This window comes from Mus caroli, unplaced genomic scaffold (genome assembly GCF_978045245.1).
Source record: "Mus caroli unplaced genomic scaffold, Mus_caroli_1 scaffold_13, whole genome shotgun sequence".
In the NCBI taxonomy this organism is placed as follows: Eukaryota; Metazoa; Chordata; class Mammalia; order Rodentia; family Muridae; genus Mus; species Mus caroli.
This window is the reverse complement of record NW_028227268.1, coordinates 13,093,434-13,102,120: the sequence shown is the minus strand read 5'-3', so window position 1 is coordinate 13,102,120 and position 8,687 is coordinate 13,093,434.

The following is an 8,687-nucleotide window of genomic DNA, read 5'->3' as shown; positions in this document are numbered from 1 at the left end:
CATCACCCTAGTTGCCTGGAAGTCAGTCTTCCACTAGCAGCCTTTGGATGAAGACATAGAACTCTCAGCTCCTGCTGTGCCATGCCTGCCTGGATACTGCCATGCTCCCACCTTGATGATAATGGACTGAACCCCTGAACCTGTAAGCCAGCCCCAATTAAATGTTGTTTTTTATAAGACTTGCCTTGGTCATGGTGTCTGTTCACAGCAGTAAAACCCTAACTAAGACACCCATCATCCCAGCAAAACTCCTTGGGAGATCTTCCTGGTCCACTTGCACTACATGCCATCTCTTGATTTAGGACAGTCATGGTGGCCGGCCGGGTCTGGCACAAAGTCACCTTGATATGAAGGGATGGAGTCAACTCCTCCCGAATCACCTTGAGTTGGGAAGCATGGGCATGATACAGTCAGGAAATTGCCCGTCTTTGTGGCTGTGTGGTCCTGTGCATCCAGAACTTGATTTTAAACTATAATGCTATGACCCAGTTTGGCTTGGTGCTAAGCTCTACTATCCAATATTATCAGGGATATGTATGAATGTATGCCTGTATGTATGTATGTATGTATGTATGTATAAAGGACATATGTCCTAATATACATGCAAATAAGTCCACAATGATGAAAATACTGGTATTCATTTATTACCCACAGCAATTCTCATGCCAGCAGCAGCTGGCCCACATGTTGGTACCTATTGATCTCATTGATCTCAACTAACCTCATCCTCTTTCTAGTCAAGAAACCGGCATCCAGCAAAGCTAAGTGGTTCATACAAGGGTGACTTGAAGGTGACAGAGATGGGACAAGAGCCTGATTCCACCTTTTCATCTGCTGATTTTTATTTCCTCAAAGGAACACTGTTTGTTATAGCTCTGTCTCTTGCCAGCTCTGTGTCCTTGGCTGTTACTTCTCTCTTCACTTATGTTCCCATTTGTATGACTTGGGTGGAGGAAGGGGACAGCCATAGCTCTGTCTCAGAAGTGCTATGCAGATTAAATTAATTCATATAAGCTGCTTAGGCCAAGGCATGGTAAGGATAGATAGATAGATAGATAGATAGATAGATAGAAGATAGACAGATGATAGGTAGACAGATGATAGGTAGGTAGGTAGATAGATAGATAGATAGGTAGATAATAGTAGGTAGATAGGTAGGTAGATGGGTGGATAGGTAGATTGATTAGATAGATAGATAGATAGATAGATAGATAGATAGATAGATAGAAGATAGATGATAGGTAGACAGATGATAGGTAGGTAGGTAGGTAGGTAGATAGATAGATAGATAGATAGATAGATAGATAATAGTAGGTAGATAGGTAGGTAGGTAGATGGGTGGATAGGTAGATAGATTGATTAGATAAATAGATAGATAGATAGATAATAGGTAGGTAGGTAGATGGATGATAGATCATAGGCAATAGGTGATTAGATGGATAATGGATATATACATATATATATGTATATATATATATGTATATATATATATATGTTATATGATAGATGGATCTGTAGATAGATGATATAGAGGTCACAGGCAGACAGAGTGTAAATGTAGTCGCCAAACAAACAGGATGTGTGTTGTTGTACCAGGAAGTGGATACTTACAGTTCATAGTTTCTGACAGAGGAATTCAGAGTGTTCAGAGAAGGGCTACTCCTAAACCAACCAGCTGTGGCCAGCAGGCTGCTGTCAGGTGGTGGGAAAGTGGCTCTACTCAAAAAGAAATGTGCAAGAATGGGGAGGCATTGAGAATGTGGGGAAAGAAGGAGAAAGCAGAAGATCCTGGCTCCTTGGCCTTAGGGCATTTGCTCTCTTTGACACTGGAAACAAGCATCCATTTTGTTAACGTTGAGTTCTGTGTGAGTGTGTATATGTACATGTGTATGTGGGCATATATATGTAGAGGTATGCACGTGGTGCGGGTAGGTCAGAGGACAACCTCAGGTGTCATCTGCCTTATTTCTTCAACTCCCGTCAGCCCAGAGTTCACCAATTAGACTAGACAGCCCCCAGGATGTACTGTCTTCTGCTCAGCATGCGGATTGCAAGAGTGTGCTACCAAAGCCCAGTGCACAGTTCTGTTTTGTGTTGGCTTTGAGGATTGAACTCAGATCTGGCTAAGCTATCTCCCTGGCTCCTAAGCTTCAACTTTTGGATGTCTGGAGGCAAGTGGGGACAAGCAATGAAGGGTGACTTTCTTATTTTTCATTTATTGTGAAATAGCATCAGTAGCTTACAGATCAAAAGAAACGAAGAGCAAAGAGATTTCCCTACCGTTGTCTTTTACCAAAACAGGAGCAGGGACAGGAGCCTGGAGATTCTCTCTTAGGTGGCATGGGCAACAGGGAAGAGGGGGAGAAGGGGGAGCAGGAGGAGGAGGAGCAGGAGGAAGGGGGGAGAGGAGGAGGAGGAGGGAGAAGAGGAGGGGAGAAGGAGGGGGAGGAGGAGGGGGAAAAGGGGAAGAGGAGGAAGGAGGAGCAGGGGGAGGAGAAGGAGGGAGAAGAAGAGGAGGAGGGGAAGGGATATTCTCGGAGAATGAAAGAATTACAAGATACTATCAAAGCTGAGATGAGGTGTCTGAAGAGACCTGAGACCTGAGAGGGCATTACTTCCTGGGGCCCAGTAATGTGCAAGGTGACCCATGCCTGACTAAAGATCTTCCCTTTTGGGTTGCTCTTCTGACTTAGAGCTATGTTCAGTGCCTGGCCAACATCCTGTCTTGGCTAAAACACACACATCCTGCCTCTGCAGACAGACAGATTGTCCAATTGTTTCCGGTCATTGTTACTACATAGCGTTCTGGTCAGGGCTAGTCGTGTCAGCTGGGCAAATCACAGTAAAGTGACAGAATCCTTTAATAGGTTTGTATCACTTGTTATCATTCATGAGCCTCATTCTAGCTAACTGATGTAGCGGGAAAGGCGACAGATAAGACAATGACCTGCGCTGACCTCTATACACAGAGTCAACACATGACAGTGTCGCCCACTGCATTGCAATGTCTTGGAAGTTTTTCTGGGGCCCAGATAGGCTGCAAGGTTAGTGAGAGCAAGTGCAACTGAGTTCTAAGGGGGTTCTTTGCCAGGGGGTTAGTCTTGATGGAGAGAGAGAGAGAGAGAGAGAGAGAGAGAGAGAGAGAGAGAGAGAGAGGAGAGAGGAGAAAAAAACTGTCCATATTTTGTCTGTTGTCTGAGTTTGTCAGCATAGTTACTGATACAAGAGACATTTTAGGAGAAGGGACATGGGGCTGCTGGACCTTGGTTAGATTTTCATATGGTAGGTGACTCACAACATTAGTCCCAGGTGATCCCATGCCCTCTTCTGGCCCCTGCCAGTACTGCATCCATGTGGTGCACAGACATACATACAGGCAAAATACATACATTAAAAAAAAAAAAAAGTAATTTTTCTCCCCAAAAGAAGGGACATTCTGTGCATGTCATGGGTTCTAGTTAGTTTTTTATCACTGTAATAAAGACCATGACCAAAAGAAACGTGGGCAGCACAGGGTTCATTTCCCCTTATATGTCCCAGTCATAGTTTATCCTAAGGGGAAATGAGAGAGAGCAGGAACTCAAGGCAGGGCCTGAAGCAGAAGCCATGGAGGTCTGTTTACTGACTTGATTCCCATGGCCTGCTCAGTTGGCTTTCTTGTATGACCTCAGACCACCTGCCCAGGGCCAGAACCCCTTCTCACATCAGCACTGATCAGGAAGATGTCTCACTGACTGTCTGATGGAGGCATTTTCTCAATTGACGACTTCCAATGGTGTCAAGTTGACAGAACTCTAAGGCACACCATGTGACCAGCACATAATGGCACCTCCTTTTCTGGTGACTTCTCTCTAGAGGAGAAGCCACTTGGAAACTTTGATGTTCTATGTTGGGTTCCCCCAGAAAGCTTAGCAACAGTTCATGCATAGCAACTTGTTGGCGAGGAGGCGCTGCTATGTCATTTTGGATTAACATTCCTCCTCCTTAGCCTCCTCTGCCCTTCAAATCAGAGAGGCCTCAGAGGTGGGGAGAATGTTGTCTATAGAGACATTTGATAACATCTAATTGTGGGCACATCAAACCTTCTCTCTCTCTCTCTCTCTCTCTCTCTCTCTCTCTCTCTCTGTGTGTGTGTGTGTGTGTGTGTGTGTGTGAGAGAGAGAGAGAGAGAGAGAGAGAGCACATCTGTGCTTGTCCATGTGCAGGTCAACCTTGGATATTGTTCCTCACACACTGTTCTTCTTTTCTTTCTTCTGAGCAGCGTTTTCCACTCAGTAAAAGACTCAAGGAATACATGTGTCTCCGTCTCCCCAGAGTGGGGGTTACAGATTCATGCCAACACATCCAGCTTTTGAAACATGGGTTCTGGGCAGAGAATTCTGCTCCTGGAGCTGGCAAGCTGATTTCTTCTTAGACGGAGTCATCATCTCCCTAGCCTGTGTCCAACCTGGGGACATCACAGTGCAATGTTGCCATCGACAGAATGTCACTCCTAAGAACTGCATGAATCAGTTGAAAGAGCTATCATAAGACCAAAATTTATGACTATGTTTTATGCTTAGTTTCATACCCGAGCAAGTCTGCATGTCGCTTCATAAGACCCATAAGTTGGACACACATGATGAAGGCATCTTTGATTGTCATGGGTAAAGGGTTGCTACTATCCTAAGTTAAAAAGGGACCAAGAGTGTTGCTCAACACATTATAAAGCACAGTTCTCCCCGGACAAAGACAATTTCAGTCCCTGGTGCAACATGCTTGCCAGGTTAAGCAGTGCCGACTTAGGGTGATAGCTGGAGCAGGAGCAGGAGCAGGAGGAGGAGGAGCAGGAGCAGGAGGAGGAGCAGGAGCAGGAGCAGGAGCAGGAGCAGGAGCAGGAGCAGGAGGAGCAGGAGCAGGAGCAGGAGGAGCAGGAGGAGCAGGAGGAGGAGCAGGAGGAGGAGGAGCAGGAGCAGGAGGAGGAGCAGGAGGAGGAGGAGCAGGAGCAGGAGGAGGAGGAGCAGGAGGAGCAGGAGCAGGAGGAGGAGGAGCAGGAGGAGGAGGAGCAGGAGCAGGAGGAGGAGGAGCAGGAGCAGGAGGAGGAGGAGCAGGAGCAGGAGGAGGAGGAGCAGGAGCAGGAGCAGGAGGAGGAGCAGGAGCAGGAGGAGCAGGAGCAGGAGGAGCAGGAGCAGGAGCAGCAGGAGCAGGAGCAGCAGGAGCAGGAGGAGGAGCAGGAGGAGCAGGAGCAGGAGGAGCAGGAGGAGCAGGAGCAGGAGGAGGAGCAGGAGCAGGAGGAGGAGCAGGAGCAGGAGCAGGAGCAGGAGTAGGAGCAGGAGCAGCAGGAGCAGGAGCAGGAGGAGGAGCAGGAGCAGGAGGAGCAGGAGGAGCAGGAGCAGGAGGAGCAGGAGCAGGAGAAGCAGCAGGAGCAGGAGAAGCAGCAGGAGCAGGAGAAGCAGCAGGAGCAGGAGAATCTGCAGGAGCAGGAGCAGGAGAAGCAGCAGCAGCAAGCTGGGAAACACTCAACTGCATTAGAAGAGAACTAACGGGATATTTAAAAAGTTGTTTACATCATTCAAATCGTGCTTGTGTATATGTGTGCATGAACAACACACCGTGTATGTGTAGGTCAGAGGAAAACTCTTGGAACTTGTTTCTCTCTTCCCACCATGTAGGTCTTGGTGATTAAACTTGGGTAATCAATCAGGGTTGGCAGCAAGTGACTTTACCCACAGAGCCATCTTACCATCCCTCGAGTGGGATATTTAAAAGTGCTCTCCTGTTCCTAAGTGCCCTCCCAAACTCAGCAGGAACCCCTGATACACAAGTGACAGGAAGAAACAGTATTTTTTTGTTCCCAACACCCTCGAAGAGGCATCCTCACTCTTATCCTGGATTGGCCCTGATTTGCTCTACCTTTGGGCCTGAAAGTCACAAGCCCATTTAAGAAGACTCCATTTATAACATCTTCTTGCTAATGAATTCCGGCCTCTCTTCCTGAGCAGATTTGCCCATGGTCTCTGGGACAGAGGACACCTGCCAAGAGAGGAAAGGCTAGTAGCAATCATTGTGATTCTGAGTTACCCAGTTGCAAACTCCTTTGAGTCCGGTGCCAGCCTTGGCTAAATCACTGTCCCCTGAACAAATGCTGTTTAAAAACCCAAAGGCAGCTGCGTGGGAGTGAAGTCCAAGATGGCAGCAAGGACAATGAGCTCCTGCTGGCTTCCCGCCCGCTGTGTTTTGATCAGCCAAAGGCTTGATTCTCCATCCCTTCTGTGTGGAGCCAGATGAAAGCCACTGTCGGCAAGCATCCTGCCTGTGATGAAGGGGTGTTTACTCACAGAATGTCACTGTGGACAGCCTCACCCAGGCCTCCAGCAAATGGCCAGACCTGGAACAGCTCAGAGAGGACAAAATGGATGAAGCCAACGAAGCTAACATGCCGTCTGCAAGTGCCCATCCAAACGAGTCAGTCGTGGGTAACACTGGGTCCCTGTGCTTTTGGTTTGTGTCATTGACAGATCTAAGGTCAGGTCGGGGTGCAGGGGAGGATGCATGAATAGGAGGGGGGGCTCAGTTGGTAAAGTGCTAGCCAGGCATTCATGAAAATCTGAGTGTGATTCCTAGAACCCATGTACAAAAACTAGGCTTGGGGTCAGCAAGATGGCTTCGTGGGCACTTGCTGCCAAGCCCCAAGGCCTGAGTTCAAGCTCTGGGACTCATACAGTAAAAGGAAAGAACCAAGTCTGTAAGTTCTTTGACCTCCCCATGTGTGCACATGCACACACACACACACACACACACACACACACACACACGTAATTAAATGAGCTCAGTGGTACCCATCTGTGATTCCAGTGCTGGTGAAGTCTCAGCAGAGGATTCTGGGGTTCACTGGCCAAGAAATCTAGCTGAATCGGTAAAACCTAGGCCAACAAGAGACAGTCTCACAAGCATGGAAGATGGCACATGAGGGGCAACGCCCAAGGTTGATCTCTGGCTTCCTGTACACACATCCGCACCTGCACACATGAACATGCACATATCCACATATCATACATACAGGATAGGCTGGTGGGGAAGGGGAGATCATAGTGTGTAGAAGGATGAGTGGGGCTCAGCTGAAAAGCACCTAGGTGGGACATAGAAGGGGCTTGTCAACCAGTGACCAGTCGAGTCTCTGGAGCCCAGAGAAAGATAATGCTGCCCACGAATGCTTCCTTGATCAGCTGTAGTCACCCACCCACCCTTGCCGAGATCCTGATCTATCATTCCTCCAGGCCCGACCATGCTTCTGCTTGCCTTGTAGGCCACAGGTACCCTCTCCCCTTTCAGAAAGACCAAGTGTCACATTCTTAAACCAGGTTTAAAAACTGAGACCATCGCTTTGTTTTCAGGGGCCCGGAGCCCAGGAACCCAATAGTATATTCATCTCCTCTGGAGAAGGAGGTACCAGCCTGGGATGGCAAGCCTCCAAAGAAAGGCTCTGCCATCCATCCAGATGTAAGGCAGCCTTGGCTTTTGTGTGAGGAGTTGGCCAGTTGCCATGAGCAGTGCAGAAACCCCTTCCTTCCAGGCCTGTGGCTGGAATCGCCACTCACCTCCAACAGCCCCCTCATTAGAGAGATTCAAAGGGGCTTTGAATCATTTCCTTCCAACTCAAAAGCATCAAAGAGGGCATGCCCGTAATCCCACCAATCAATCATACACACTATTTATATTCCTCCACAGCCCCTTCCATTTTTCATCTGTATAAATACATGTTTTATGTATTTATAATTGTGGGGGCAAATACTTCACTCAGCATCACTTCCCCTGGATCCCCCAAATTACTCCGTAGGTTTAAGTTGCCCGCTCTAACACTGAGGTAATCAAGCTGATATTTTCTTTACTGTCCCAGCAGAATTCAATATTTCTTTTGATTTTAGATTCTTGTTATTTCTTGTTATTATAAAGATGTAATAAACATCTATATACAACTAAGGGGTTTTTTTTTCTACTTTGAGTTATTTCGCTGGCATAGATTCCCAGGAGTGGGCGTACTGGGTGAGAGTGAATGACTGCTTTTATAGCTGTTAATATATATGGCCAAATGATTTTCCCCAAAGCATGTATCAGTTATAACAGTTCTAAGAGATGTAGCAGTATATGTCATTAGGAGTTGAGGAGACAGACTTAACATTTTTGAGATTAAATGCAGTAGCTTTTCTTTCCCCACTTGTAATGAATTTCACACTCAAAGCCACTCTCCTGCCGAGCTTCCCATGCACTTCATGAACAAATGCTGTCTTTGGTTTGTCTTTCATTTGTTTTTTTGTTTTGTGGGGAGAGACAAAGACTTGCTATATAGCCCAGGCTAGCCTTAAATTTATTATCTTCCTGACTCAGTCTCCCTCCAACCCCTGTCAAGTACTTGGACTATAGATGTGCCTGGCCATATTTAGTTAGAATGCTATTTTGAATCTATCAGTCAATCTCTATATGTCTGTCCATCTGTCTCCTTCCTCCGCTCATTCTTTCCTCCCTCCTTTTATCCCTTTCTTATCCCTCCCTTTCTTTCTCATTCTCCCTCCTTCCCCCTGAAAGGACAGGGCCCCTTGTCAAGCCTAAGCCAGTCTTGAATTTGTTATGTTGTTGAAAATGACCTTGAATTGTCTTATCTGCCTGCCTCCCCTTACCTTCCATATGCTGGGGTTGTAGACACACACCAC